Here is a 23,403-nt window from a genome sequence, read left to right on the forward strand (position 1 = left end):
CAATGTCCTCTTTCTCTGAAAGGTATTTTCTCCAAATATTCAATCTTAGTGGGTAATATTTTTATTAATACTCAGTAGAGTTGAGCGACTTTGGTTGGATGACATTCATCCACTCAATGCCGACTTTTATTCCCCATTGACTTGCATTGGGTTTGGGTTTCGGACGAAACTCTGACTTTTTTTGCCCTAGTCGGACCAGTTTAATCTGAAACAAATTTTGTTTCATGAAACCCGATCCGACCAAAGTCGCTCAACTCTAATACTCAGATCAAGCATTACATTGACTCGGTCTTCCGAGGCATACCAGACAGTGTCAAAACCTGTCCTCTCCATCTGATCTCACTTGGCGCTCATGCAGGAGTTTATTCACTAAGTCTTATCTATAAATCAATCAAACCTTTGATTTCATGGTCAGATTCTTCACCAGGCCCGGGTAGATGGGTATCACAACTATCTAACAATAGACTGACTGATTTTTTGAAAGCCACTCTACGTTCACACTCCTTAGTGGGCAGCACAGTGGCTCACTGGTTCAAATCCCACCAAGGACAACATCTGCAAGGAGTTTGTATGTTCTCCCCGTGTTTGTGTGGGTTTCCTCCGGGCACTCCGGTTTCCTCCCACACTCCAAAGACATACTGATAGGGAATATAGATTGTGAGCCCCATCGGGGACAGTGATGAAAATGTGTGCAAACTGTAAAGCGCTGCGGAATATGTTAGCGCTATATAAAAATAAAGATTATTATTATTGCCATATGACAGCTACTCAACTATGGCCCTCATGATTTTCCATAGGGCTTACATTTCCCCGGAGGTCAAATCTAGGATGTCTCTATTGGCTAATCCCTCTTGTCCCAAATGTTTACACTCTCCAGCTGACATCTTTCATTATCTCTGGGATTGTCCGAAGATACAGGAGGTTTGGGATATGCTTCTTCGCCATCTCACCAACACCTTCAACATTCGCTTTACATTATGTCCGGAATGGGCGTTATTTAAAATTCTCCCATGGGATAAGCTACTCGGCTTCTCTGCTCAGCAATGACGTGTTTTAACGATTTGGGCGGCGGCTACCCGCAAGAGTATTCTGCATTTGTGGGCACAGGACGCAACCCCTTCACTAAATCTAATTTCTTCGAAGGTAACATATTTGTTTAAAATGGATTGGATTGAGTCCATACTTCATAAAGAAAGTCATACAGAACGTTTTTTCCTCACATGGTCCTCCTTTATTGATCTGCAGCCACTATCAGAGCGTCAAGCATTACATGGTTGCTTTCAATTCACCGATTGGTATATGAGAGAGCTTATATCTGGTAACACACCTATTAGGCTTACCTGATTAAACCTGCAGGGTTTCAGACGTGCCGGGGGGGGAGTTGGGGTCGGGACCAACTGTTATACAGAATAACCCCATCTTCTTTTGAATCTTTCAAGCTACACTTTCTGGGTATTATTATGTCCTTATTTGTCTTTATATGCTACTAGCTAAAGAGCCTGGCGCTGCCCGGGCATAGTAACTAACTATGGTTAGTTATAACAAATTATAATGATTATATATATATAAAGCTGAGTGTAGAGCCCTGCCCACTCCGCATAGCCACATTCACTATAATATCCCAAATCATCCAGTCAGCCAGAGCCACCGGACAACTACCCCTAATATCCAACATCATCCCGTCATCCAGAACCACTGGACTACTACCCCTAATATTCCACATCATCCCGTCAGCGCCACCGGACTACTACCCCTAATATCCCACATCATTCCGTCAGCCAGGGCCACCAGAAAACTACTACTAATGTTCCACATTATTCCGCCAGCCAGAGCCACCTGACTACTACACCTAATATCCCACATCATCCCATCAGTCAGAGCCACCAGACTACTACCCCTAATATCCCACATCATCCCGTCAGCCTGGGGTCAGAACCAGAGCGCTGAGTGGAATGGTTCTAACTTCCATATCGGGGATCCCTTTAAGAGAGGCCTGGGGTCAGAACCTGAGCACTGAGTGGATTTGTCCTGACTTCCAAACCAATGATCCCTTTAATAGAAGCCTGGGGTGAGACTCAGAGCGCTGAGGGATTTACCCTAACTTTCATACCGGAGATCCCTTTAAGAGAGGCCTGGGGTCAGAACCAAAGCGCAGAGTGGATTTGCCCTCACTTACATACCGGGGATCCCTTTAAGAGAGACTGGGATCAGAACCAGCAGAGCACTGAGTGGATTTGCTGTGACTTGCATAGCAATGATCCCTTTAATTGAACCCTGAGATCAGAATCAAAGCGTTGAGGGATTTGCCCTAACTTCCATACAGGAGATCCCTTTAAGAGAGCCTGGGGTGAGAACCAAAGCGCTGGATGGATTTTCCCTGACTTCCATACTGGAGATCCCTTTAAGAGAGGTCTGGGGTCAAAACCAAAGCGCAGAGTGGATTTGCTCTGACTTCCATACCAATAATCCCTTTAAGAGGGAAGATGTGACTATGAGATGGAGGATGTGTGATGGGTATATAGGCACGGGAGGGGGTGATTCATTTCTGTCATGTACTCACTGCTCCTTTCTGGGGGCAGACAATGGCTGGGAGCTTATGTTCCCGAAGATGCTAGATTTCTCCCACCATGTCAGTGTCTGCTGAGGTGTTGTCAAGTGGGAAAACTTGCTCATAGCAACCAATCACAGCTCAGCTACTTTTAACCAGCTCTGGTGAAATGAGAGATGCTTAGAGATTGGTTGCAAGGAAAACTGTTGCTCATAGCAACCAATCACAGCTTAGCATCTTTTGAACAGCTCTGGTAAAATGAAAGATGCTTTGTGATTGGTTGGTGATACACACACACATACATACATACATTCACTTTTATATAGAGAGATGTATGTTACTGATTCTTATCTTGTTTGAAGACGGTTATAAATAAAAATTAAAAAAATAATGAGAATTTATATGAACGTCTACACACTCACATATGACTAACACCCAGCTGATCCCTGAACAGACTAGTAACGCCCTAGCCAAACAACTAAAACACCATCTGAGGCCTAACTCCCTAAAAGGCAGTTGAGAGGTTTCTCATACCTCTTGAGGAACCAGAGGGGAGGCCGCAACACACTGTCAACAAGGGGAAAGTGTGAAGTAAGATCTGAAAAGCCTGGGTGAGAAGCTAAAACACATTCATATAAGTACCAAAAAAGAACCGGTCTAATAGTAAATGATTTTCCAAACAAATATAGTACCCAAAAAGAAGAGAAAGTAGAAGTGTCTGAGTAAAATATACCAAAACTTTATTGAAAATGCATATTAATGATTAAAAATGATAAAGAAGATAATATATAGGGAGAAAGTGATAACAAGTGCCATATCAAATCAGGAAGCACACTGTTACAGGATATATGGATGGTAGCAAAAAAGACAGATGATATCAACTAAATGTCAAGTTTTCACAACCTGAATAAAAAACTGTACACCCCTCATTGGGTATATACAAAGTATGAGGTGCAAATCAAATCCTATATAACATAGTCTTTATGCGATGTAAAGTGCCAGTGCAGTAAGAATCCTATGAGATGGATAATGGTCAAGTAACAGTTAAATTAAAGTAGAGACAGAGAGAGTAAATAGATAAAAACCTATGAAGCCATAAGGTATGGGCACAAGTGCAATAAACAGGAGCCAAACACCTCCTTAAATCTCTATATATGGAGATCAAACCATATATAACATAATCTTTATGAGATTTAAAGTGCCAGTGCAATAAGGATTCTGTAAGAGATTGTAAGGAGATGGATGGTGGTCAAGTAACAGTTACATTAAAATGACGAAAGAGAAAGTAAATAGGTAAAAAATTATGAAGCCACAAGGTCTGGGCACATTCATATAGGGTAGAGAGGGAAAGTTTATGAAAACTAAAATAAATGGAAACATGTATAACCTCCCAGAAACCTAACAGTGGTAAAAAGAAAGGGTGCTAGGAGAGAGAGCAAACAGACTCACTGCAAGTATACAACTGGAGTTTACCAAGCAAGGTAAACCCCTTAGCTACAGGGCTGGAACTCCTGAACACACATAAACAAAGCGGTATAGCCAACAAGGAAGTGCAGTGAAGAATGCTCATATGAGACCCGGGGGTGTGGCCTAGTAATGGCATGGGACAGAAGCATGGTGTGAGAGCTCCTGCTGCTCACATGGAGAAAACCAGCATCTGATGGACTAAAAGCACCTGGGGAGAGCTCTGGAGCACCAGCATCACATCTAAAAGGCTGGGAGGAGTGGATCACGAGTGCAGCTAATCCCTCGGTCTGGAGGTGAGTCACTGAAGGGACTACCCACGAAGGAGCACAGTGTGATTGTGAGAAGTAGAGAAGATGCTGACAGCCCTTAGCACTTATTGAAACAAAGTGTAATAACAGGAGTGTGGGGAGACATTCCAAGGAACTGGAGATTAATTCCTGTAGACCTGGGACTCTGGGTAGTGTGTTTCTACAGCCATATATATTAACTGTGCAATACATATCAGGGGAACACAGTATTATGGGAAGGAAGAGCAGAAAGCCCTCACCGTCCACTTCCCCCTCCACTGCAGAGACACCCATGGTTTCAGGGGCAGCAAAAACAGGAAATATCCAATAGGCTCTGCTAAACCCCAAGGACTTAAAATGGTTGCATGGGATTCTTTTTCTCAGTCTTCTTCTCAGTCTTTGTCCCCTCCCCCCTCCCAGGGTGAACAGGACAGACAGCGGGATAAAACTCTGCAGAGAAAGGATGATGCCAGCACAGCCCCCGGCCCCTTGAACATGATGGCTGAAATAAAAGACCTGCAGGCCCAAATGTCAGAGTTCCCCACAAAAACTGATATGGAAGGATCTATTGTACAGTTAGAAAACCTATATAAAGCAGAGATTCACTCAATTAATGCCACTGTGTCCCAAGTCACTGATAGAGTGTCACAGATGGAATCAGCATCCACTGTACTGACATCTGAGCAATCTGCCGAAAAGACTCTCCTTGACCAACATACTCAGCAGATAAACGCCCTGTTTGACATGATAGAGGACTCTGAGAACCGAAATCGATGTAATAATATCTGCCTCCGGGGTCTGCCTGAGACAACAACAAACCAGGACCTGATGCACACCTTGAAAGGTATACCATATTTTTCGGATTATAAGACACGCACCAAATTTTGAGGCGAAAAATAGGAAAAAAGTTTTTTTTAATAAAATGGTGGTGCTTCTTATAATTCATGCGTCTTATTGCTTACCAGGGGTGGTGGCTGCAGTGAAGCGGGATCCCAGGGTTGCTGCTGGAGGAGGCAGGAGTAGGGTGATGCTGCACCCCACAGGCTGGAATGAGGGGGTGTCCGATGTTCAATGCGCCACTGCGGGTGTCTGGTGCTGCTGCTGGGGATGTCTGCTGCTGCTGCCCGGAGTGTCCACCGCTGCTGACCAGGGGGTCCACCGCTGCTGCCCGGGGTGTCTGCCGCTGTTGCCTGGGGTGTCTGCTGCTGCTGCCAAGCGTGTCCACCGGTGCTGCCCGGGGTGTCCGCCTCTGCTGCCCGAGGTGGCAGCCGCTGCTGCCCAAGGTGTCCGCCGCTGCTGCCCAGGGTGTCCACCGCTGTGGGGGAGCTCTGCCGACATTTCGTGAAAGGCTGGAGCCCCCCGCAGTTCCATTGTTTCCTCTGCGGTGGACTCCGGGAAAATGGCCACCCGAGGGCGGCGCATACGCAGATGGAGATCTCGGCACCAAGATCTCCATGTTATGATTAGGTCACCGAGGAGGATAACTGGGAAATAAGCTAGGCAATCAGAACACCAGAAAGGTTGGCAACTTAGCGGATTGCAGACCCTTAAATCTAACAACACAACTAGAATTAGCCGTGGGACGTACCTACGATGCCCTAGATGCCTCGGCACAGCCAAAGAGTTAACTCAGCCTAAAGCAAGAAAGGGGAAAGCTAAACTGCCCCGGAGCAGAACCCCAAAGGAATAAATAGCCCCCAAACATATATTGTCGGTGAGACAAGATAAGGCGTAAACACAGGCAGAAAATAGAGTAAGCAAATGATGGGGTCCAAACTGTCTAGATAGCACAGAACAGAAAAGATACTGTCTGCAATCATGCAAAAACCCTAAAAAATCCAACACGTCTGATATGCAAAAATATTGAGGCTACATGATCTCTCTCCCACTAGATCAGCATTCTGGTGTGAACTGGAAGCAAAACCAAAGACACTGCTATAACAGAGGATTAGCAATACTGAACAAACTGACATAAGCTGTGGCATATGAAGCGGGGGTCCAGCACCGGTCCCAGCAGGGAACAATGCTGAACCCACACAGCAAAGCAGAAACCAGAGAAAGGCAAAACTGGATGAAATGCAAAAAGATTCCAGGAAACAAATAACTTATCTGAACGATGCAGGACCGAGCAGGGGACAAGCGGACTTCAAGATGCACAGGAAGAAAAACAAATCACCAGCAGCAACTGAGGGAAGCTTGCACACTTAAATCTTCCCAGTCTGTAACACCTATACCGGTTGGCAAACTGTTGGGCCTTCTGAGAGTGAGACAACTTATCCACTACTTGATCCCAAATCTGCTGCATTCTCTCTACCACAGAATCCACACTTGGGCAGGCCGAAACCTCCACCTGCCCTGAAGAAAATTGAGGATGAAACCAAAAGTTGCAGAAAAAGGAGACATCAAAGTGGCAGAACTAGCCCTATTATTTAGAGCAAATTCGGCCAAGGGCAAAAATGAGACCCAGTCATCTTGATCAACAGATATAAAACATCTCAAATAGGTTTCCAAGGTCTGGTTTGTTCTCTGTTTGCCCATTGGTCTGAGGGTGAAATGCAGAGGAGAAAGACAACTGAATTCCCAGTTTAGAGCAAGAAGCTCTCCAAAATCTGGAAACAAACTGGACTCCTCTGTCAGACAGAATGTTCTCAGGAATACTGTGCAAACGAACCACCTGTTATAATAACCAGGGCACCAACTCGGAAGAAGATGGCAACTTTGGGAATGGTACAAGATGGACCATCTTAGAAAATCTATCACAGATCACACAGATAACCGTCATTCCTGAGAGACAGGGAGATCAGAAATAAAATCCATTGAGATATGGGTCCATGGCCTCCTGGGCACCAGCAGGGGCATTAACAAACCAATAGAACGAGAACAAGGTTTGGACCGAGAACAAGGCCCACCGGGCTGCACAAAATTCCTGACATCATGAGATAAGGCAGGCCACCAAAAAGACCGACTCACCAAATCTCTGGTACCAAAAATACCTGGATGACCAGCTAACGTGGAGCAATGAATTTCAGACATTACTCTTCTCACCACTGGTCAGGGACATACAATTTCCCCACAGGGCATCGTTCAGGTTTGTCCTCCTGAAATTCCTCCAGGGCAAGTCTCAAATCGGGAGAAATGGCGGAAAAAACACATCCTCATTTAGAATGGTAGTAGGCTCAGTCACATCAAGAGAATCCGCAAAGAAACTCCTAGAGAGGGCGTCCGCCTTAACATTCTTAGTGCCCGTTAGAAAGGAGACCACAAAATTAAAACGCATGAAAAACAAGGCCCACCTAGCCTGTCTGGGATTCAGTCGCTTGGCTGATTCGAGATAGATCAAGTTCTTATGGTCGGTGAGGACCACAACTTGATGTCTGGCTCCCTCCAACCAATGTCTCCACTCTTCAAATGCCCACTTCATAGCCAACAATTCCTGATTCCCCACATCATAGTTATGTTCAAATGGGGAAAGTTTTCGAGAAAAGATGGCACAGGGATTCATCTTAGAGGTTACAGGATCTCTTTGAGACAAAATGGCTCCTGCACCAATCTCAGAAGCATCTATCTCCATCTGAAATGGGAGTGAAACATCAGGTTGCCGTAAGACAGGAGCAGCAGTGAACCTCTGCTTAAACTCCTAAAATGCCGAGACTGCCTCTGGAGACCAATTCACCACATCAGCACCCTTTTTGGTGAAATCCGTCAGTGGTTTAACAATACCACAAAAATTACTTATGAATTTACGGTAGAAATTAGCAAAACTCAAAAACTTCTGGAGAGCCTTCAAAGAAGTGGGCTGAACCCAATCATAAATGGCCTGGACCTTGGCCAGGTCCATTTCAATAGCAGACGGGAACAAAATGAATCCCAAAAACTAAATCTTTTGTATGCCAAAGAGACATTTCGATCCCTTAACGTACAAAGCATTTTCTCTCAAAATCCAGAACACAGTCTGAACATGTTCCACATGAGAATCCCAATCACTGGAAAAAATCAAGATATCGTCCAAATAAACGATCAAAAACGTATCCACAAAGTCCCATAAAATATCGATCATGAAAGATTGGAAGAAGGAAGGGGCATTAGTGAGCCCAAAAGGCATCACTAGGTACTCAAAATGTCTCTCAGGGGTATTAAACGCCGTCTTCCATGCATCATCGTGCTTCATGTGAATAAGATTATACGCCCCCCTAAGGTCAAGCTTGATAAACCAACTAGCACCTTTAACTCTGGAAAATAAATCAGAAATCAGGGGCAACGGATATTGATATTTAACAGTGATTTTATTAAGGAGACGATAGTCAATACATGACCTTAATGAGCCATCTTTCTTGGCCACAAAAATAAAAACAGCAGCTAAAGGAGAAGAGGATGGTCTAATATGACCCTTCTCCAATGACTCCTTGATATAAGATCGCATAGCATCATGTTCAGGTACAGATAAGTTGAAAAGCTGACCCTTAGGAAATTTACAACCGGGCACTAACTCGATTGCGCAGTCATAACTCCTATGAGGAGGCAAAGATGCATACTTACTCTCACTGAATACATCAGAAAAATCAGCCAAATAGTCAGGAACATCATGAGACTGAGGTGAGGTGGAGAAAACAGGATTGTCACTAAGAACACATTGACAACCCCAACTAACCACAGACACAGATTTCCAATCCAAAACAGGATTATTGGTTTGTAACCAAGGAAAACCCAGTACAATAATGTCATGTAAATTATGCAACACCAAAAATGTACAGTTCTCTTGGTGGTTCGGGGCTACCCGCATTATCACCTGGGTCCAAAACTGGGGTTTATTCTCTGCCAAAGGGGTAGCATCAATACCCCTTAAAGGAATAGGATTCCACAGGGGTACCATGGGAAAACCACATTTGGCAAAGTCAAAATCCATCAGGTTCAGGGCTGCTCCTGAATCAACAAAAGCCTTAGCAGAAAATGAAGATAAGGAGCAGATCAAGGAAACCGACAAAAGGAATTTAGGCTGTACACTGCCCACAGCAAATGAGTGAGCAAAATGTTTTTCCCGCTTAGGGCAGACAGAAATAGTATGAGAGGCGTCCCCACAAAAGAAGCATAACTTATTACGCCTTCTAAACTCTTGACGTTGCGCCCTAGACAAAACCCTATCACATTGCATGGGCTCAGAAGTTTGTTCGAAAGTCAGCACCGCCGCTCGCATAGTTTTACGTTCATGTAAACGTCGATCAATTTGAATGTCTAATGACATAGAGTCGTTAAGACCAGAGGGGACAGGAAATCCCACCATAACATCTTTTACGGTTTCGGCCAGACATTTCTGAAAAAGAGCCGCCCACTTTTGGAATTTTTGACGACATAACTCTGCCGCTTCCTGACCCTGGTTCAATGCCAATAAAGTTTTCTCAGCTTGATCAATAACATTAGGTTCATCATACAACAACCCCAGGGCTTGAAAAAATGCATCCACATTAGCCAGAGTAGGTTCCCCACTGGTGTCAGAGAAGAAGCCCAGTCCTGGGGGTCGCCGCGCAACAGGGAGATGACAATTTTAACCTGCTGCACCGAGTTCCCCAAGGAATTAGGTTTCAAGGCAAAAAACAATTTTCAATTATTTTTAAAGTTCAAAAATTTAGACCGATCCCCAGAAAATACATCATGAATAGGGATTTTTTGATCTACAGCGGACGATTGAGCGAGCTAAGCAGAAATTCCCCGAACTACAGCAGTGAGCTGCTCAACACGATCGGACAATTGCTTAGTCTCCATTAAAGAAAAAATCCCCCTACAGCCCCCAGAGAAAAAGAGGAAAAAATATATAAAAAATTCAGACACCCTTTTTTTTTTTTTTTTTACAATTTTTCCCTTCTTTAGAGTACCCTAGAATTTACAGTTTAGGCTGGTGATTCGGTTATGATTAGGTCACCGAGGAGGATAACCAGGAAATAAGCTAGGCAACCAGAACACCAGAAAGGTTGACAACCTAGCGGATCGCAGACCCCTAAACCTAACAACACAACTAGAATTAGCCGTGGAATGTACCTGTGATGCCCTAGACGCCTCAGCACAGCCAGAGTTAACTCAGCCTAAAGCAAGAAGGGGGAAAGCTAAACTGCCCCGGAGCAGAACCAAAGAAATAGATAGCCCCCAAACATATATTGTCGGTGAGACAAGATGAGGCACAAACACAGGCAGAAAATAGAGTAAGCAAATGATGGGGCCCAAACTGTATAGCTAGGACAGGACAGAAAAGATACTGTCTGCAATCACGCAAAAACCCTAAAACATCCAATACGTCTGATATGCAAAAATACTGAGGCCACATGACCTCTCCCCCACTAGATCAGCATTCTGATGTGAACTGGAAGCAAAACCAAAGACACTGCTATAACAGGGGATTAGCAATACTGAACAGACTGACATAAGCTGTGGCATATGGAGCGGGGGTCCAGCACGGGTCCCAGAAGGGAACAATGCTGAACCCACACAGCAAAGCAGAAAGCAGAGAAGCAGAGAAAGGCAAAACTGAATGAAATGCAAAAAGATTACAGCAAACAAATAACTTATCTGAACGATGCAGGACCGAGCAGGGGACAAGCGGACTTCAAGATGCACAGGAAGAAAAACAAATCACCAGCAGCAACTGAGGGAAGCTTGCTCACTTAAATCTTCCCAGTCTGTAACACCTGACTTCCACTCATCGTCTGCAGGTGATGGACTTCTGTCAACCCGACCAGCTCCACTACCCTCAGCCACCACCAGAGGGAGCCCAAACTCAGAAGTCAGGTTAAGAGTGTTCACAACACTTGTAGGTGTCGGGAGATCTTCTCCATGTTACAAGAGGACTTCCCGAATACTATTTCCTCAGCCTAGGATTGAGGAAGTTACCTACCCTTGGTTAGGCTCCTTAATTTTCTTTAGGTTTTCTATATTTACTTACTTTTTCTTCGTCTTTTTCTACTTTCTGTTCTCCAATCGTTCTTTTCTTCCCGTCCTTCCCTAACCTTCTGCTTACCCTCTCAGGCTCTACCCTCAGTCCTGTTCTGGCCATTGCTACAATCCTCTACGGCAACTATCCTTGGGGTTGACAGAATGTCTTCAATCAAGATAGCCTCTTTAAATATCAGGGGTTTTAATACCCCTCAGAAACAATCCAAAGTTCTATATGGTATGCATAAAATGGGAGCGCAAATTCTTTTTCTTCAAGAGAAACATTTTAAAAGAGAACACCACCCCGTAGTAAAAAACAAATATGACACACACATTGGTTTCACAGCACGAATCCTGAGTCCATATCCAGGGGAGTTAGTGTAGCTATTCTTAAGAATCTTCATTTTTCACTCGTGTCGGAAGATAAGGATGATCAGGGTCATTTTGTTTTCCTGAAAGTCTCTGTACCAAATCAATTACATACAGTACTTTGGCTAATCTATACCTTCCTAAAAAAGGCCAGATCAGGGTTTGCCGTCGATATCTGAGAAGGCTGGAGGGCTTCGCGGAGGGCCAACTGATAATAGGTGACCTGAATATGATAATGAATAAGACACTTGATTCTTCCTCGGGTAAGTCCTCCATACCTCCCCCACTCTTGGCTGCGCTGAAAGCTGACTTTCACAGACTACAGATAGTGGATATTTGGCGCATCCTACACCAGGGGGACAGATACTATACCTACTTCTTCCACCTCCACAACTCCTATAGTAGTATAGACCATTTTCTAGTCTCACATCACTTTCTTAGCTGGAATCCCACAACATCCATAGGGATAATGACATGGTCAGATCATGCCCCCATCTTTTTTTCATTCCAGCCCCCCAAATTGAAAAAACAGACCTTGACAGTGGTGTCTAAATCTGAACCTTCTTCAGGATCCTGAGATGACTAATGCAATTAAAACCACCCTCCAAGAATTTTTAATAAATCATGAGGGAGACCGTACCCCGTTGCCCACTCAGTTGGAGGCCCTAAAATGCGTAATTAGGGGGATTTTAGTATGGGAGGATTCCAGACTTAAAAGGGAGAAGACTGCCCACATGAAGGAGCTGCTTGAGCAGATACACACCCTGGAAAAGGAACCTAAATGTGATCTAGCTAGTGCAACCCTTACTAAGTTAAAAAAAAGGCAAGAGAGGACTTGAAAAAATTAGTAGACCAAGGTTTTACCAAATGCAGCGAAAGATTGCAGGGCTTCTTTTACAAAATTGTGACAAGTGCATGGGCCCGTTGGCTAGAAGTATTCACCCAAGGAGCCCAAGTACCTACATACCCTCTATTCGAAACACCAGAGGGGTAGAGGTGAAGGAATCAGGTCAGATTGCTCAGTCGTTCAGGGACTATTATGAAGCACTCTATAACATCAAGGGCCACTATGCAGACATGTCCCCCACACATGAGCAAACAAAAATAGATCAATATATATATCAATATATCAGAGAGACTGCACTTCCCTCGTTATCGGCGGACCCCAGGGAGACCCTGGATATCCCTTTTAGTGAGGAGGAGCTTATGTGGCACCCCAGAGTCCAGTTGCCACGGTAACATTGTCTCCCTCTAAGAGGTGGTGTCATGCCTAGAGGCAGAGGGGTCCCCATGCCAGGTAACACAGTGTACATGTCAATTCCTGCTCCAGGCCAGAAACGGGTGCTTCCTTATAAATTCTGGCCAGCAGATTGGGGTAGTAAGTCAGAAAGAAGTCAGCTGAGAGAGTAAACAGGAGAATTGTCATGGAAACGGGAGCAGCTGGAGCTCCTGACTGGACAGTGAGAGAGGAGAGTTGGCAGTTGGTCTGTAGAGAGGGAAGGGACAGGAGCAGAGACAAGTGGCTCTGGGGAACTAAAATTGCGTATAGCTTACCCTATAGCAGAGCGCTGACAAAAAGGAAGCCAGAGTCCTTGGCTGGGTGGGTGCTTTATGCCCTGACAGCCGAATCTGGAGGGCAGGGTACTGCAAGCTACCTGGCCACACCGAACACCTGAAGGCACGGCAGCAGACCAAGAGCCTGGGGCTGACAGTGAAGAGGACAGTGCCTGTAATATAGGCTCACACTGTCTACCACACAGGTTAGAAACCATCACGCAGGAGATGGCCGCAGCTTAGCTACAAGCAGCAGGAACCCAAAAAGAGAGCACAGAAGGAAGGTCCCCAACTCCACCTGGCAGGGTAGATCCCCTGAATGCCTCCAGGCAAGCCAGACTCAATCTGTCATCTGTAATTCTTATCCAAGATTGCATCTACTTTCAAGTAAAAGTTAAAGAAAACTGCACCTCTCTGTGTCCTTCACTTATTTTCTGCACCCCAACGTTCACCACCATCTGAACAATTAAATATATTTGCCCTGGGGCCCCGCTCTACCCGTGGGGAGCTGAACCATCTTTGCTTCATCACCATCAGCCCCAGAGGAGCAAAGCCGCAGCGTCGGCCTCCCTTTGCCGAACTCCACAGGTGGCGTCATGATTAAACACCACATAACTATCCTCTATTTTATTACATGGCCAGGGCCACAGAAACGGATCACGGCCCCGTGACCTCCCCCATAGAACTGTCTGGTCCGATTACAGGTACCCCATGGCCCTGGTGGGCGCGTCACTTACACAAGCGATCAAAATGTCTCCGACTAATAAAAGTCCTGGCCCAGACGGCTACAGAGCCAAATTTTACAAATTACTAGCCCACTAATTAACACCCCTTTTGACCAAATAGTTTAACATGGTTTCTTCGGTGCACCCATTTCCTGACCAGACACTGGAGGCTCATAATTCTCTCATGCCTAAAACCAGGAAGGACCCTAAATTATGCCCCAGCTACAGGCTAATCTCACGAATCAACCTAGATGTAAAAATATACTCCAAAATGATAGCAATGAGATTGGCCACCTATCTACCAGACAGGTAACACTGACCAGGTAGGGTTTGTCTCATGAAGATAGGTGAGGGACAATTCTATTAAGACATTTCTACTTATGTCTCACAGTAAAAAGACAAAGTCGTCCACATGTATTCTATCGGTTGATGCTGAAAAGGAATTTGACTGGGTAAAATGGTCCTTTCTCCATAGTGCACTCCGTCAGATCAATATGGGGCCTAACCTACAGCAGAAGATAATGGCTCTATATCATAACCCCACAGCTAAAGTAAAATGCAATAGCATCTTTTCAGATTCTTTTAAGATATCAAATGGAATGAGACAGGGCTGCCCGCTGTCACCGCTGCTGTATATTATAGTGATAGAGCACCTGACGGTAGCCCTTAGATACAACCCCAATATTACTGGATTGGGCCTAGAGTACATAAACACTCCTTATATGCAGATGATTTATTGCTGTATATCACGAACACGAGACTTTTACTACCCGTGGTCATGAGAGAATTTGATAGGTATAGCAAGGTAAGTAACTTTAAAATCAATCCATCTAAGTCTCAGATACTTAATATTACGGTGCCAATATGGTAGGGGCCAGGATTGGGGGGTGGACCACTGCTTACCTTGTCTGGATGACACAGACACCAGGTGATGCAAGGACGAGGCGGAGACAGATTTCAATAGTAACAGTTCCAGATTTATTAGTCGTCCTCCTGACAACCACAACCACGCACCGCAGCATCTTTACAGTACTCTGTCTCCAGGCCCGGGTACCTGCACTTTTGCTCCAGTCGAAGTAACGTCCCTCGCGGATCTTTCGCTGGGGCTGTCCTAGACCAATCTACCACCAGCGCTTCACCTACCCGAGGTCATCGTCCAATCTGTACCCCTGGGGCCTCGTCTGTCCTGTGGTCCGTCGGGTCAGGGCCACCCCCCTGACTGTCTCTTTGCTGTCCGTCCCCTGGTTGAGCTCTTCTCTCTTGACCTTCTTCTACCGAGCTCCTCCCTGGACTAGACTGCCTGGAACCCTATCCTGTTCTATTTATCCCCTCTCTCACCGGGAATTCCCCTCCTGGGTTCCTATCTCCAAGCCCCCCATGACTAAGCATTTCTCAAGCCATAAGCTGATGTTGAGTCCTAAGCTACTCCCCCCTGCCATCTTGTGGTCATTTCTCGGTACTACACTCTCCTATCTACCTTTCCTAGCTGTCACCCTTCTATCCTGTCAATCTCCGTCTCTTGTGCACAAACCGTCCCCAGCTTCTACCAGTCACATTTGTCCGTCAAGTCACCTTCCCCACACTCCCCCTCCCTTTGTCCATTGTCATCCCGACAATCATACTCCCTACCTACGTCGTCATGAAGCTTGTCTACAGTCTGTTGTCGGACCGGTCATTGGGCCAAAACCCGCTGCCCACGGGGCCGAACTAAACCGGGAGCACCATGCTCCGAGCAGCCTACCGCTACTCACCAGCTCGCACGCAACGTGACAACTTCTTTCAGGTTAGCGAGGTCCACCCGGACTACTCTACGGCGTGAACCTCCCACTACTCTCCCCTTCCACTACCTCCAGCTGTCCAGAACGCCTTGACCGAGGCCTTTCGCCTACCAGGTCATCATTGGTGCCCGCCTGTCCTTTTGGGGTGTCCATGGTGTCGGGGACCTGACTGACGGACCACTGACTGGTACCCTGTTCTTCGTCACTTCGTCCTTCACTTAAAAAGAGTCATGGTCGGCGTCTTTGTCACATCTACCTCGTACCCGGAACCTGTTACACACAATTTTTTTTTTTAAACACACTACTCATTAAATCATCTTTAACATACTGTTATCTCTACCTTAATAACAATATGAGTTAGCCAACAGGGGTAACCCCTTTTCCCTTGTTTGTTTTTTTTTCGTTTTTTTTTTCTTTCAACATAACATTTTAAAACAGAGCATAAATACTCCCCCTCCCTTTAACATGAGTACTTCCTCTCCCACATCCCCGCTATACCAGGAGCAAACAGTCAACAATAAAACATGTCCCTTATCTTGGACGTCGAACTGTCCTCTTGGGGCCTGCACAACGGTGCAGTGAAATCCCGACAGTCCGGGCCATCTCCTGATGGCTGATGTTGCGCCAGTCCAGCAGGGGAACCCCACAGCCGTGAGGTTCCCAGGATGTCTCAACTGTTCCTGAGCCCCGAGTGTTCTTTTTGGCCAGGGCTCAGGGGTCATCTCCCTCCTGAGAGATGAGTCAAAAGGGGTAGAAGGGGCCGAAAGTGGCTCCACGGCGCGCGTTCCGCGCCATTTCTCTACTTGGGGACCAGCAGTCCACCACCAGTGGTGACGTGGACGCGCTCATCTCTGTCGACGTGGTGGCTTCGCTCCATCCGGCCCCCAGCTCCTGCAGTTCCAACCGCAGGTGAGGGACTGGGGTCGTTGACCCGGTGAGAAGCGGAGCGGCGAAGCTGGGGCCTGCTAGTGTGGATGGCAGACAGCTCCGCAGAGGCGACGGAGCCCGATTACCCGGCCGGAGCCGCAATCCGGAGCGGGGCCGGAACAGCCGCAGACCTTGATGGGCAGGCCACAGCCGCGGTATGGAGTGTGGCAGAGGCGGCCCCAAACATCGGTGAGCAGGCCGCAGCTGGAACCATGAGCGAGGCAGAGGCGGCCGCGGGTGCTGCCGGGTAGGCCGCGGCCGGCTCCGCAATTGAACCAGAGGCGGCCGCGGAGCAGGCCGCAATCGGAGTCGCAGACGAGCCGGAGTGGCGGCCGGCACTGGTGGTAAACTGCTGCTGCCAGGTGGAATGCAGCAGAGTCGGCCACGGGCTGGTTCCGCACCGGCGACGCGGGCCGATGCCCCGCCGGGCGGGGTGTCTCAGGGTGGCAGGTGAGGGCGTCGGTCGGCCCAGCGGAGGCTGCAAAGCCCTCCGCGACTTGGCCCACAGGAATGCAGGAGGCCGCGCGGGAAGGCAGGGTGGAGGGGGCCGGTTGCGGAGCCGCCGGCCGGGCCGGGGGATCTCTCAACCTTCACCGGCGCCTCGGCCTCCGGCAGGTCACTCTGCAGCTCCTCCCGTGACCTCCGATCTTGGCCCCGCCGTCCGGCAGGGCTAGCCTCCAGGCTCGTGGGTCCCGCGGGGAGGCTCCCAGGCGATGTCTTCGGCGGCTGCTCCAGCAGAGCCCGAAGTCGCTCCTCCTCTCCGCCCGATGTCTGGGGGCCATCAGTGGCTCCCGAAAGCAGGCCTCCCGGCGAGATTCAACCTCTTGACGCCACCGCCCCGGATCCGGAACCAAGTCTCCAATTATAATCCACAGGTGGGCAGTCTTGTAATCCAAAGGTATTTGTAATCCACAGGTAAACAGTCCAAGTTTTGTTGGGTTCTTCAGACGCAGGCCTGCCACGGAAGATATCGCATTAGCGGCGGCGATCCTGCCGACTATGCCAAATGTAGTAAAATGCAATGGCGTCTTTTCAGATTCTTTTAAGATATCAAATGGAATGACACAGGGCTGCCCTCTGTCACCGCTGCTGTATATTATAGTGATTGAGCACCTAACGGTAGCCCTTAGAGACAACCCCAATATTACTGGTATACAGAATGGGCCTAGAGTACATAAACTCTCCTTATATGCAGATGATTTATTGCTGTATATCACGAACACGAGACTTTTACTACCCATGGTCATGAGAGAGTTTGATAGGTATAGCAAGGTAAGTAACTTTAAAATCAATCCATCTAAGTCTCAGAAACTTAATATTACGGTGCCAATGTGGTAGGGGCCGGGATAGGGGGGTGGACCACTGCTTACCCTGTCCGGATGACACAGACACCAGGCGATGCAAGGACGAGGCCGAGACAGATTTCAATAGTAACAGTTCCGGATTTATTCGTCGTCCTCCTGACGACCACAACCACGCACCGCAGCTTCTTTACAGTACTCTGTCTCCAGGCCCGGGTACCTGCACCTTTGCTCCAGTCGAAGTAATGTCCCTCGCGGATCTTTCGCTGGGGCTGTCTTAAAGCAATCTACAGCCAGCGCTTCACCTGCCCGAGGTCGTCGTTCAATCGGTACCCCCGGGGCCTCGTCTGTCCTGCGGTCCGTTGGGTTCAGGGCCACCCCCCTGACTGTCTCTTTGCTGTCCGTCCCCTGGTCGAGCTCTTCTCTCTTGACCTTCTTCTACTGAGCTCCTCCCTGGACTAGACTTCCTGGAAACCTATCCTGTTCTATTTATCCCCTCTCTCACGGGAATTCCCCTCCTGGGTTCCTTTCTCCCCGCCCCCCATGACTAAGCGTTTCTCAAGCCATAAGCTGATGTTGAGTCCTAAGCTACTCCCCCCTGCCATCTTCTGGTCATTTCTCGGTACTGCACTCTCCTATCTACCTTTCCTAGCTGTCAGCCTTCTTTCCTGTCATTCTCCGTCTCTTGTGCACAAACCGTCCCCTCCTTCTACCAGTCACGTCTGTCCATCAAGTCACCTTCCCCACACCGGGTCGGGAGAGGGTGATGCTACAAAAACTCATTTCCCTTTCGGGGGTGTTCCACATCAATGCAATATCTGGGGTACAGTTGACATCAGAGACTTCTCAATTTTATCAGGCCAACTTCTCTCTTTTAAGGTGTATTACAGCCAATCTTCAAAGATATGGGAGAACTAGGTTGTCCTGGTTTGGTAGAATAAATTTCATCAAAATGGATATTCTCCCAAGACTGTTGTACCTTTTCCAGGCAGTCCCGGAGATACTCACATGTAATTTTTTTAAGCATCTAGATGCAGTCTGTAGTAAGTTCATGTGGGGACTGAAGAGACCTCAACTTGCTCACTCACTGCTTAGCAAACCCAAATCAAAGGGCGGTATGGGCATATGAAACTTGAGAAACTACCATCGGGCAGTCATAATGATATGGGCCTTGGACTGGTTTCATGATCAGGGAGGAAAACAATGGGTCTCGATAAAAAGGTCTCTTTCACCACTGGCACTGACTTCGCTACTTTGGACCCCTAAGATACATCGCAACTGGACCAACTCCCTACCTTTTCCGACACATGATCTACTTAAAATATGGGACTACTCTATTTTTGTCACGGAGTTTCTAAAACAGCCCGGTCCCATGACCTCAGTGTTTGACAATCCCAAATAAGGTTGTTTTGGTGTGGCCCAACACACCTAAACTCCGAGTGATGCACATCTCTAGTACATTAGAGAGACGGCAATCACTGGCAGAACTGAGGGAAGAATTTCCAGAACTCCACATCTCATGGTTTGCATATTTGCAACTATGGTCCTTTGTGTCATCACTCCTGATAGCCTCATTAAACGAGACAGATCTGATGCCACTGAAATCATTGATGATGCAAGAGACGAGCCCTGCACACTCAGTCTCACATGTATACTCAATTCTTATGTCAGAAATGACTGAGCATAAGTCATGATTTGCCTTGGATTAGGAACGAGCGGTTGACCATGAGTTTTCTTTTGAGCAATGGAAAATAGCTTACTAGGTGGTACAGATGTCCAGCACACGTTCATAAGATATATCCACTGGTATGTGACCTCTGTTGGAGATGCGAGACATCTGAGGGTACCATGCTCCACATCTAGTGGGATTGTTCACCAATTAAAAAACTTTGGAATAAGGTCTTTGAAATTTACTCAAAGGTTTTTGGTGACATCATCCAAAATAACCCACAGCTGGGCCTACTGTCAATGATCGCAGGCTGCTTCAGGAGCATCAAGGTAGGATTCCTAAAACATTGCATAACAGCCACTCACACTATCATTTCTAGGAAGTGGTGTTCTAAAACAGCCCCCAATATGAGGGGATTGGATAGTTGAAATGGATTTCCTATGTAGGATGGAGAGAACGTCCACCGTTACGACACAGCGTGAGGGTACGTTTTACAAAACATGGCAGGAATGGATTATGTTTCGCAAATCGCCTGGATTCCTGATACTCTTGGAGACAAATTATAGTATTACAGTACAGCAGAGAGGCAGTTAACACAAACGGGAGAGATTCAGCTCTCCTCACACTTCACCGCTCAGTTCCCTTCTCTTGCTCCCTCCTCCCTCTTTCTTCCATCCTCTTAATCAGACCCCCCCATCTCCTCCTTTCTCTTTTTTCCATACTTTCTATTACCTACTATACACTCTTTTCTTTTTTCATTCTATTTTGTTTATCGGACGTTTATGATGATAAAGAATATGCTATTCAAGACAGCATTATGGCAAAGCTCTGGACAATCAATTAATGGTTATTGAGTGAATCCAACTCATGTAAGGCGGATATGCTTTATTTGATTGTCTTGCTGCTTTACTTGACTGTTTTGCTTTTCCTTGTCCTTGCATGAATACTTTTGAATTTTTTATGTTATATATGAAAATATTCAATAAAAGCTATTTAAGAAAAAACATGTAAGACCTCACCCAAAATATGATATAATATAGGAAAACTAAAATGGGAAAATGACAAACACTAGGAGAGGAGCAAGCCAAGAAGGCAAAGCAAAGACAATAGAAACCATCAGCATTTGAGCAGGGAAGAAAGGGCAATAGCTCAGCAGACAAAGGACCTGACCACGCAGCAACAGGTCACTGGAATGAATGTTCAAACTATGACAATCATGTTCCTGTGCTGAGATAATCTCATAGATGTGCCCCTACTATGTACTGTTATTTGATGTGTCCGACCATGCAGAGCTGCTCCAGTTCATGTTCAGCACATGCTCCTGACCAGGGAAGGAATGGAATAATAAGTCACTTCTGATAAGTCAATATACAGATCAAACAGTAACGGCACGCAGCTACTGCTTTGTGAGGTAACACATTTCCCTGCCTGAAGTAACTCATGTCCCTGCTTGTTTTAACACAGGAGTAAACGCCCCGTTACACATAACGATGTCCCGTGCGGCTCTTAGTTACCCGATGTTTGCGTTGGATACCAGCGTCCAGCGTCGCTGATCGCTGGTCTCTTGCTGCCACACGCAGCGATGCGTGCTGGCTAGCGGGAGACCAACAATCAAAAAATGGCCGAGGACGATCCTGTACGATCAGCAATAACCGGCAGGGGGGCCGGTCGCTGATCCCCGTCACACACAGTGATATCGCTGGAGAGATCGCTGATGCGTCACAAAATCAGTGATCTCGCTGTGTGTGATGGGCCCTAAGGGTCTCTGCTGCATCACCAGCCCTCTAAGATTATCAAAAATCAAGTCAATGAGGTAGGCGCTCCAATGGCCTCTGCCTCTGTCACATATGTCACTGATATGATTTATCATGAGATCAAAGGACTGGTGACTTAGCAGAAATACTCACTCCTCTGATAAAACAGACAGGGAAACATGTTACCTCAGATAGTAGCAGCTGCAAGCCCCTGCTGTGTCAGGTCTGTTTATGCACTTATCATAAATGACCTATGCTTGCCAGGAGCTTTGACGTGTGCCGACCATGAACTAAAATATGATTGCATGGTCGGACACAGAAATTACCAAGCACTTGTATAAAATTATTTCAGCACATAAACATTTAACACAACCAATTGTGGAACTTATTATTATTCAAAGATCTGTTGAAGAAAATGTACTTTGTTGTGGGACAACTACTTTAATGGGACCACTCATCTTTGATACTCCAAATAGCCCAAATGGAGGGGCAGCACACATGATTGGCCACTGTTCCATTCACTTGGGGCTCTTCAGCGGGAGCCTCAGCAGTTGCACTCCCAGTGACCGGGAAGTTATCTCCTATCCTAAGGATAGAGGATAGCTTTCATAGCTTTCAAACTTTAGAATACCCTTTAATTTGGGCATATATTGGCTGGTAAGCCATTGTGCATGGTGGCTACGGCATACTAGTAATTGTTGCTGGCCACCAGGAAATAGACTATTCCAGTCTGAGACCTATTAGATTTGGTAACGAGTGTGCAGGTGATGACTGATCATGAAGAGCCCAACTCTGAAGACGTTTTGGTGCTAGTTTGGAAAGAAAAGAGTAGTCTTGAGTAGTGCCAGAGGAACCTAATGAGTGTGTGCTAAGCAAGCAGTTCCTAGTACATATGCTGTGAGACAGTGGGCTGAAATCAAAATTTAAAAGACATGGCACACCTGAGTGGTGCTATACAGCGAGGTATACTCCATGAGACAAACTGGTGGACTGGGGGACAGAGCAGAAGAATCAGAGAACCAGGCTGCTGAGCAGTAGGACATGAGTACTGCTTCCTTTAGAAAAGCCTGTAAGAGCTATTGCTGGATCATTGTGGGCTGTGATTTTTCCAACCTAGAGTTGGAATGACCAGTTTCATAGATGTATATGAGGCTGTCGAAATTTGGGTCAGCATATTTTGTTCTGTGCTGGGACTGTGAAACATGTATGTACGCATCTGACCCACAAGTTACAGAAGAAATCACGGACCTGCTATGACGTTACTAGATTTCCTATGAAAAACAGTCACTTCCAATTTGTGAACATCAAAAAAGTAATGTATCTTGATTGGATTTGAGTGCTAACTTCAAGTTTCTTTGTTTTTTTCTAGAAAAGCACTACATTTCCTTTGGCCGTAATCCAAGTATCTAACTATGATTTTAGGACAACGCTGGGGAACTCTGGCCTGGAAGCAAATTTGATTACCTCCTCAATTACTGTATTATTGTTACTGTCTGACTCCTTGATCCACATATCACATGATAAAACAGCAGAGAGGACTCATGTGAATTATGACGAAAGAAGACTTTAGGTTACAACTTTAGTTACTTTTCTTCTATCTACGTGATATCAATCTATTCATGAGAACATAATTTGTATCTCTCATAATAATATTTCACTCTAAGAAATGAAACATGGATATGAATATAAAACTATGTGTCTAATTTGGAAAGTTTTTCCTGTATGGCCTAAATAGTAATTACTGTCATGTTTGCTCCAAATCAAAGCAGAGACTTCTGTCCTCAAGTTCCCCTGTACTGAAAGAGAATATGACAGAAATCCAAAGAGCAATATACCAGTTTATCGGGTATAGATAGGTTTAATCCAAGGCTCCTGTGTAGAATTCCAATGAGAATTTAAAAAATATATATTTAGTCCAGCCATATGGATGAAGCATAACATCTTATTCATTGAATGAAGAGTAAAAACATGTTGTAAAAGAGTAACATCATTGAAAAGAGTAACATCATTGTGGCTAAAAAGAATTTTTGCAATTGGATTTCATGCAAATTCTTGAACCTTTTGCTTTCTGTAGCCTCTATGTTGCACTGTCTTTTCCTTGTTATA

At 46.1% G+C, this 23,403-nt stretch overlaps 1 long non-coding RNA gene across 1 annotated transcript in view; it reads left to right on the top strand.

Annotated features, from left to right (window-relative positions):
• The window catches only part of LOC141048209 (uncharacterized), a 40,161-nt gene extending 17,297 nt beyond the window's left edge, over window positions 1-22,864 (top strand). The window contains exon 2 of the long non-coding RNA XR_012219984.1: window positions 22,667-22,864. This is a non-coding gene — a long non-coding RNA (uncharacterized lncRNA). The remainder of the gene's footprint in view (window positions 1-22,666) is intronic.
• The last annotated feature ends 539 nt before the right edge of the window (window positions 22,865-23,403 follow it).

This window comes from Dendrobates tinctorius, unplaced genomic scaffold, assembly GCF_039654945.1.
Source record: "Dendrobates tinctorius isolate UK_male_01 unplaced genomic scaffold, ASM3965494v1 ptg000133l, whole genome shotgun sequence".
Taxonomy (NCBI): Eukaryota; Metazoa; Chordata; class Amphibia; order Anura; family Dendrobatidae; genus Dendrobates; species Dendrobates tinctorius.